The sequence below is a fragment of the Crocuta crocuta genome, unplaced genomic scaffold, assembly GCF_008692635.1.
Source record: "Crocuta crocuta isolate KB4526 unplaced genomic scaffold, BGI_CrCroc_1.0 scaffold48, whole genome shotgun sequence".
NCBI classification, from domain to species: Eukaryota; Metazoa; Chordata; class Mammalia; order Carnivora; family Hyaenidae; genus Crocuta; species Crocuta crocuta.
Genome location: NW_027533089.1, coordinates 1,826,563 through 1,836,014, shown reverse-complemented (window position 1 = coordinate 1,836,014; position 9,452 = coordinate 1,826,563).

Here is a 9,452-nt window from a genome sequence, read left to right as displayed (position 1 = left end):
AAATGACTATGTCATATACACCCCTGCAAACTTTGCCTTCTGTACCTGACTATATTCTGTTCCCTTAGACCATTACATCACTCTCACAAGGCATTTATCTTATTTTTCTTGATGAAGCAGTGGGTGTAGGCAGAGCTCTGCAGGATGTTCTGAGGAGACTCTAAAGGCAAGTTAGTTATGACTACAACAGATGTTGCTGATTTTTAGGGAAATGCTGACTTTATATTGTGAATCTCTCTTAGGGAAAAATAAGGAATTTCCAATTGCCTGCTAGCTATAAGAACAGAAGGGCTAAACAGCCTAGCTATAAAAATGGAACACTAAAATTCTGCAAGGAAAAAAAAAAGAAGACATCTCCATGCTTATTAGGAAGCAAATTTCTCTCTCAGTAGTTCATTATTTGGCTATGGCTCCATGGATATGAGTAGAGGAAGAGGTAGAAATTTAACCCTTAATTCAAAATACTTGTCCTGCTGTTTAAAACAAAACCAAACATAAAGGCTGACCACAGAAGTACTGACAGACCTGATCTTCCCCTCTGTTGTTAGTCTAGCATTGTTATTAGTAGTGGCAGTTGTTGTAGTAGTTCTAGAAAGTCTAATAAGCATACTGTTCTACTGTTATCTCTTATAGGTAAAAACTTGAGGTATTTGGCTGGTGTTATTTCAGACTTAAGACTTGGAATTTGTCTTAACCAGTTAATCACAGTATTTAAACAAACATATTTAATCCTATTGCGAACATAAATACAAAAAAATGGAAAGCAATTAAAAAGTTACTGAGGAAATAAGCAGCTACCATCAGATATTGAAATAAACAATCTGGAGTTGTCTAAAAATATCAACAATCTCACTCACAATTGATTAGTTCATTCATTTATTCATCCAACAGTTATTTGTTGGGAAACTACTTTATTCCAGGCTCCGATTTAGACAGTGCAGATAAAAACAACTGTAAGACAACCATGATCCCAGCCATATGGAGTTTACTTACTGTTTGGCACTATATGAAAATTAAAGAAAATAAGCAGATTCAGGGCATGAAATTGAGTCTTGCAGCTGATTCAGAAGCAATAGCATTTAATGAAGTGATGAATGTCTACTTCCTGTTCTTATGAAATTCAGAGCACACCTAGTGTGCACACATAAAGTCCAATGGACTGCAAAATTCATAATAGGGCCTAAGTCTGCCTTTAATTTCTGCATCCATGGTAACTAGTACCTCGTTAACTAGTTAGCTGAAAATAAACTTGTGTATAACCTAAACTTCTTGTTTTCTTCTTAAAAGCTTATTTGGGGAACCGGGGTGGCTCAGTTGTTGTAAGATCTGATTTCTTGCTTTTGGCTGATGTCATGATCCCCCTGCTCAGGAGTTTGAGCCATGCATCAGGTTCCTCGTGGACAGCAAGGAACCTTCTTGGGGTTCTCTCCCCTCTTTGCCCTTCTCCACTCCATTCTCATGTGTATGTGTGCATGCTCTCCCTCAAAATACACACTAAAAAATGTTTTATTTTGTCTTATCCTATTGCCTGCTTTCTTTCCTTCCTTTCCTCATTACACATTCTGATTTGAACTGGCCTCCCTTGTTTTGTGGGAGTTGAAATACTCAGGTTCTAAGAAGCTTTCATTGGATATAAGTTTCAAAAATCAGTCTAAAGGACGTCCCAGCGAGATTAGGCTCCCAAAGAAGAATTTCAATGTAGTTCAAATCTATTTATGCTGTAATACTACAATTTCCTTTCTATTTCTCAGGAGCACTAGAAATTATATCCTTCCTCCAGAGTAATATAACCAGTGGGAGTTCATGCAATGACATGTTGGTTCAAATATGGGTTTGAGAATTTATAGCATCATGAGCCAGCTTCTATAGAGCTTGGTCTAACAAAATCATTCAAACATATTTGGGAAAGTAATTAATTGGACTGTAGGGTCAAGGGCAAGTTTTTAAGTCTGTTTTATAAACATGTTAGCTAGTTCTTCCCCGAGATTTATTTCACCAATACCACTGTATACTTCTGTAGAAGCAAAAACCACGTGTTGCCTTGCAAATTTCTGACTCCTGTTCTCTATTATTTTTTCTTTCTTAGTTGAAGGATAATTGATACACAATATTACATTACTTTCAGGTGTACAATATGATTTGACAGGTCCATATATTATTCTATGCTCATCACAAGTGTAGTTACCATCTGTCACCAGATGACACTATTCTAATAGCATTGACTATGTTCTCTATGCTGCATCTTCTATCACTGTGACTTTTTCCATAATTGGAAAACTAGATCTTCCACTCTTCCTCACCCATTTTGCCAGCCCCCCTACCTATTCTCTGACAACTACCAGTTTTCTATATTTATGGGTGTGTTTCTGCTTTTTTCTTTGTTTTGTTTAAGTATAAATGGGATCATGTGGTATTTGTCTTTCTCTGACTCATTGCAGTTAGCATTTCATTATACCCTCTAGGTCCGTTCATGTTGTTGCAAATGACAAGATCTTCATTTTTATGGCTGAGGAATGTTTCATTGTGTATGTATATGTACACACATACCCCCCACATCTTCCTCATTTATTCATCTATGAGTGGAGGCTTGGATTGCTTCCATATCTTGGCGATTATAAATAATCCTGCCGTAGACATAGAGGAACATGTATCTTTTTGAATTAGTGTTTTCCTTTCCTTCGGGTATATGCCCAGTAGTGGAGTTGCTGGATCATATGGTATTGCTGCTTTTAATGTTTGAAGAACCTCTATGCTGTGTTTTGTTGTTGTTGTTTACCGTGGGTGCTATAATTTGCATGGTCATGAACAATGAATGCATGAGGGTTCCTTTCTTTCCATATCCTCACCCGCACTTGTTACTTCTTAGCTTTTTTTTATCTTAGCTATTCTTACAGGTAAAGTGATATCTCCTAGTGGTTCTAATTGGCTTTTTGCTGATGTTTAGTGATGTTGAGGGTCTTTTCACATGTCTGTTGGCCATCTGTGTATCTCATTTGGAGAACTGCCTTTTCAGATATTCTGCCTATTTTTTTTTTTCCAACATACCATTTGTGGGGGTTTTTCTCCCTGTTTGGTGTTTTGTGTAAGTTATTTACATATTTTGGGTATTCACCCTTTATCAGATATATCATTTGCAAATACCGCCTTTTCATTTCATTGATAGTTTCTGTTGCTGTGCAAAAGCTTTTAATTTTGCTGGAGTCTCTATAGTTTATTTTTGCTTTTGTATCCCTTGCCTCAGAAAAAGGTTTCTGTGGCTGATTACCAATAATAGCTTATGTTTTCTTCTAGGAGTTTTATGGTTTCAGATTTCCTATCTGGGTCTTCAATCCATTTTGAGTTTATTTTTGTATATAGTAGAAGAAGGTGGTCCTGTTTCATTCTGTTGCACATAGCTGTCTAGTTATCCCAGCACCTTCTATTGAAGTGACTTTTTTTCTCTTTTACATTCTTGCCTCTTTGTTGTAGATTAATTGGCCATATAAGTATGGGTTTATTTCTGGGCTTTATCTTGTTCACTGATCTCTGCATCTGTTTTTATGCCAGTGCCATACCGTTTTCATTATTATAGCTTTGTAGTATGGCTTGAGATGTGTGTTCTCCCTTAGTATTTCATATTAATATTTCTTAGGGAATTATTTGGACTGAGTGGGTTTTATCTTGGGCCGAGAAATAGAAGTAGATTCAGAATAGGGAGATCAGCTTAGAGGAAAGAAAGGTTTATGTATATGGATAAGAAGAAGGGCTTTATGATTGGCCTAGAGAAATATGTTAGGTAATAAGGGAAAATCAAGTTACATGTTGGGTGTATTCAGTCAGAAGAGTCTGAAACTGATGTAATGGGAAGCAGAAAACTATGGTGTGCTAATGAACAAGGAGTGTCCTAATGCTTTGTCAAGATGAACCTGACAGTAGAATGTGGATTAGATGTTGTGAAGGCAGGTTGGAGATAGAGATGTGACAGCAGAATTTTGCAGTAGCATCTGTAGATATACTATGATGAGGTCTTGTATCTCTTGTGGCACTGGGGTGAGTCCGTAAGATGGAGGGAAAAAAAATCTTTTTAAAGGAGAAACAACTGATTTTTGTATTTTAGTGAGAGTTTGAACATAGGGACTGAAAGGGATGGAAGAATTAATGATGTCTAAAACAGTGGTACTGGTGAAATGTAAGGGTTTGACTGGTCAAGTCCTCAACATAGAGAACCTATAGTTTACCAGGGAATAGTATGCTAATATAGATGCCATTTATGATATCGAGAAACTTAGAGTCCAGGGTGGGAAGCAGACAAGGAAATGAATAATTGATTCATAGGAAATGTGCTATAATTGAGGCAAGTACAAGGTAATAATGACAGCAGAAAGAGATCAGATAGCATAGCTTAGGGAATAATTGGGAAACTTTCTAAAAGAAGCAAAGTCTTAAGCTCATCTTTGAAACACAGGCAAGAATTAATCACATTAGAAAGACCCTACATATAGTGCTGTAAGAAGGAATAGCAGGAGAGGAATGATGAGGCGTGAAACCTAAGTGTTCATATGTTGAGCATTATGGTGGTTGTATTGTGTTAAGGAGAGTAGACTTTATTCTCCAGGGAAGCTAGTATATGAAAGATTAGCTCACTTATGGATGTGTTGTCTCTAGTTAATGGAGGATTTGTGTATAGGTATCATTTAAATAGCTTGAGATCCTCAACATGGAGACATGAAATGGACTTGGGAGTCATTCAGTAATAGCTTAAACCATGTGAGAAGGTAAGTTCTTAAAAGGAGTGTAAAGAGGAAAGAACCATGGGTTTTTAAGTGAGTTGTAGATGGGGGATATCCCTAGATAGGTAGTAAGTTTTAGTTTTGGAAACTGACTTAGTAAACTTTCATTTTTATCTCTTTTTCCTTCTTGTATTTTCCCTTTCAATCTGAGCTATACAAGGATCTGAGTCCCAGTTCATGCACAGCCTTTATTGCTCATTTAGAATAACAGATTAGGAGAAAGTTAGAGCTGAAAGAAACCTTTGGGACCATCTAGTTAAGTGGTTTTCATACTTTTTTTTTTTTCTTAAACAATAGAAAACGTCTTCTTACAGTAAAGCTAATAACATAGGAACATTTTAAAAGATAGATAAAAGTGAGGTTGCTTTTATTGAAAGTGATAGTGGAGGGTTTGTGACTCATTTTCCCACCTCAATTAAGTTTGTCTATTTTCTTTTTTTGTGGTAGATTCCAAACGAATCTATAGAAACCTCAAGCTCTAAAGGACAGCTTTTGAGAACTGCTAACAGAGCCCACTGCTTTGAGTTACAGAAACTAAGAAATTTTCTCAAAGTTGTATAGTTAGGCCTAACTTTAGAACTAATATGCTGCCTCTCAAGGAGAGAGTAACTCCTCTTGACTGACGTTACTTAGAATACATTAAAAGATGCATTTACTTTAGAATCATGGACAAATCAATGAACATCGAGTTTTTTGCTGGTCCATCCTTTGAAGATAAGGAAGTGGGCGGGTAGCATAGGAGAAGGCAGGAGTGGCTCCTTTACTTTGCCACTTTGCATTTACCCTTTTGAGAAAATCTTGTCCTGCTAAAGAGAAAGTGTATTTCTAAGAAGTCTTTACTTACAGAGGAAATAAAGGCAAACTAAGAAAAATTGAGTGGGTAAAAATGTAAATGCTTTTTCCTTTTAAAAAATGTGAAGGAGAGAAATAATGCACATAACTATGGTAGCCCTTTTAAGGTATTTTGTCCTTTAATAAAATTATATGATAGAACAATTCACCCAAAAGTAAATGAAGCCATTTATATCTTTTTTGTTCTTCCTGTGTTTAAAAGCTTACTTTAGTAAGAGATGGGAATTTATCTCCAATACAGTACATTTGGAAAAGTTAATTTCTCATGATCTCAGAATGGAACAAAGTTTTTAGTGTTTTTAGGTGTGAGAAGATACTCTATCTTATACTTTTTTGGTTAACATTTGCTATGGGATTATTCTGTTAGACATTGTGAGAATATATAAGGGAAAAAATTGCCCCTATACTTGACAAGTCCTCACTAACGTGGAGGAAACAAATAATGTGATGCAATAATTTCAATAATGCAAGATTAATATTTTGGGAACATGAAAGAAGGACCTTTTTTTATAGACTTCAGACATAAGGTAATATTTTAAGTGAATTCTGAATGATAAATAGGAATTTAATGAAAGAGAGTAAGAGGTCAGTCTTGAATGTGGATTATGAAAGAAGGTATAAACTTTAGTCTGACTTACAAAATGAGGGACTTACTTGGTCAGGAAGCATTTTGCAAGCCATTGGAAGTGCCCTTGGCCAAACAAGAGGTAAAACTGATTACATAGGAGAGGAATCAGAGGTCAGTAGTCGAAAGAAGCATTTCCAAATAGGGTACTTAATTCTGAGTGTAGAAATGGAGACAAGAGGGTGAATTGAAGAGAGCTAGGAAATGAGTGAACAGAACGAATAGGGAGGTAATTGTTGGGAACAAACATCTGAAATAGGAATTGATTTATATTTTAGACACATTTAGGTTTTATCTCGTTTTATTTATGGAAATCTTATAATGTAAGGGAAGGTACATGTAAACAGCCAAATATCGTAGGAAGGGAGGCTGAGGATCATGTGATTCTTCTTCACTGAGGTAAGAGGGAAAAGGAGAGTTGGTGTGGGCAGGTGAAGGAAAGATCAGTACTTGGGTTTAGAACATATTTAGTGTAAAGTGCCTGTGGAATATCTGTGGAGAAATATAAACATTGAAACATAAATGCTCTGCTTTGTTACTTGTAAAATAAGGATGATAATGTTTGTCCTCCCTATTCTATAGGACTGTTCTAAAGCCTTCCATGAAAGAATAGAAATGAAATTGCATTGAAAAATAGAAAGCAATGTACAGTGGAAAGAGTTCTTTTCATTATGTTTGTTTAACGAACATTTTTAAAGAAAGAATGGCAAGAAAAGCTAATTGAAAATTAATTATGTATCTTAGCCATTTTGCTGGGTCAAATTTTACCTGAAGGGCAGAAATATCATTTGAATATAAGAACTTACTACTTATATAGAGACATGTTCTATTTCTTTTTCAATGCATACTTCATATTCTAAGAGTAGCTTCTAGGGGTGCCTGGGTGGCTCAGTTGGTTAAGCGTCTGACTTCGGCTCAAGTCAGATCTCATGGTTCATGGGTTCGAGCCCCGCATCAGGCTCTGTGCTGACAGCTCAGAGCATGGAGCCTGCTTCCGATTCTGTGTCTCCCTCTCTCTCTGCCCCTCCCCCCGCTCATGCTCTGTGTCTCTCTGTCTCAAAAATAAATAAACTATATAAAAAAAAAAGTAGCTTCTAATGAAGTTTAATAAAGACACTGGAGAGAATAAAAATGCTTTTTATTACTTTTGGTGCACATTTAGGTTGAACCTAATGAGAGTCTTAAGTTCTTTATGGTGGGGGGGTGGGGGGAGATGACCTCACTGACAAGCAGCACTGACTCTATTCGGCATGACTTTGTATATGTAATTGGAGTTTTGTTTCTGTTTTTAGCAGTCAGTTGCATGCATATCAATTACAATAACATCTAAACCAAGGCAACTGTTACAACCTTTCTTTTTTTTTGCTATTTCTGTGTTGCCGCAGTTGCTAATTTCAGAAGAGGAGTTTGCATTTAAATTTGATGAAGCACACCACATCTGCTCAATTTCATTCAGATTCTAATGGGGCTGCCGAGGGGCTATGATAGAACTAAAAAGAATGTTCTCCAGACTGAAATAATTAAAGGAACCTTATAATAGAGACTCTGGGTCACAAAAAAATAGATTTGGTCAAAATATTAAATCCCTTTAGAGTTTTTATAGGGAACAACTTAATCTTGAGTTCTGAGGGGGAAAAATACTGATAGGATGTTGATAGAAGCAAGTTTTCCTCTCTGCTGAAATTCTTGGATTACAAAACAGATGACAGACATTCAGTGCTCATCATCAAGATATTTAATAAATTTGGGATTAAATTAGATTGCATGGACATAGTGGTGATCTTTTAGGTCCTGGTTTTTTTGAGAATGTGATGAAAGCTGTAAATCCCCTACATGAAAGAATGTACAGCCACATGTAAGCACTAAATACAGCCCATGTTTTCCGGGTTCTTCAATCCCCAGAAGTGTATCCTTAAACTTCCAGTTCAAGAGAAACCAACTTCTGTAACACAGAAATCTTAAGAAATATCTGATCCATGGATTCGTAGGAACATAAGCAAGCCATTATGTTTTGTGTGGGGATCAGATCGGGACATTCTATTCTTTGACTGAATTTACCGTGGCAAGCTGCTTCTAAGAGAGCTCTCCATTGACTATTCCTTCATTACATGACTTCCTACCCCAATTGTTGTTCCTTCACAACAATTAGTACAATCAGAACTTATTTTTCATTAATACTTTTGTTGCAGCCTGTTCTAACTAAAAATGTAAGTACACGAAGACCTTATCTGTTGACAGCTATATTGTCTAGCACGTAGTTTTGTTCACGGATTATTTTTCAAATAAGTAACCGTATTATCTAGCTGGAAATCCCATAAAACTACATATTGGTAGCATAAACGAATTCATGTGAAGTCAACAGTGGTATAGACAAAGAGCTTAGCTGGGTGTGTATTACCAAGCTCAGTATAAATTTCTATAACCTGCTTAAATTTAAAAAGGATAATGCTGCTTTTAGGCTGTTCGTTTCTTGATCTTTTCAAGACCTTTGTCATATAATATTCACTTTTTGGAAATGTCTGCTGATAAAGTAATATTTCCAGGTCTGATTGTGGTAGGGAATGATCTATTATGGCATTATTTTAGTGTGTGTGTGTTTTTTGTTTTGTTTTTAAGAAAATGGGTTCAAGCTCTTCTAGGCAGACTATAGCATTGGTAGGGATGCTGTTTGGTACTGAACTGCATTTGTGTGTATGCTTTATCAGGAAACTTCTTGCAGCACTAAGGTATTTCTGATAACTTCTCCATATTTATCACGTTGCTTCACATCTGTAACTCGGATTAATGTTTTAAGATGGGTATAGTTATGAAAGGTACTGTGTACTCTTGGCAAGGTGCAATCCTATGTCCTTATATCATTTTCAAGTTGTGTTTAACGATAATTTGTACTTGTAAAGCATATTTGGGAATCAATAAACGGAGCTTAAAAGGGGATAAGTTTTCTACCATCTGGTTTGACATTGTGGAGGCAAAGCAGGCTCTAAACAGGATTAAAATTCCTTTCAGCTTAATGGAATAGTTCAATCCAAAGGGATAAACTGTATAACAGATTTTTAAGATGTGAATCCGATAAATCAGCTTGGTAAACTCAGTTTGGGAGGCTTTCTTTCTGACTGGTTAAAAGGTAGAACAGTTTTCTAGTCAATAAATTGTTATCAGTTGAATTCATTATTTCATAGGAAAATAGCTACAAGAATTCGATTCCC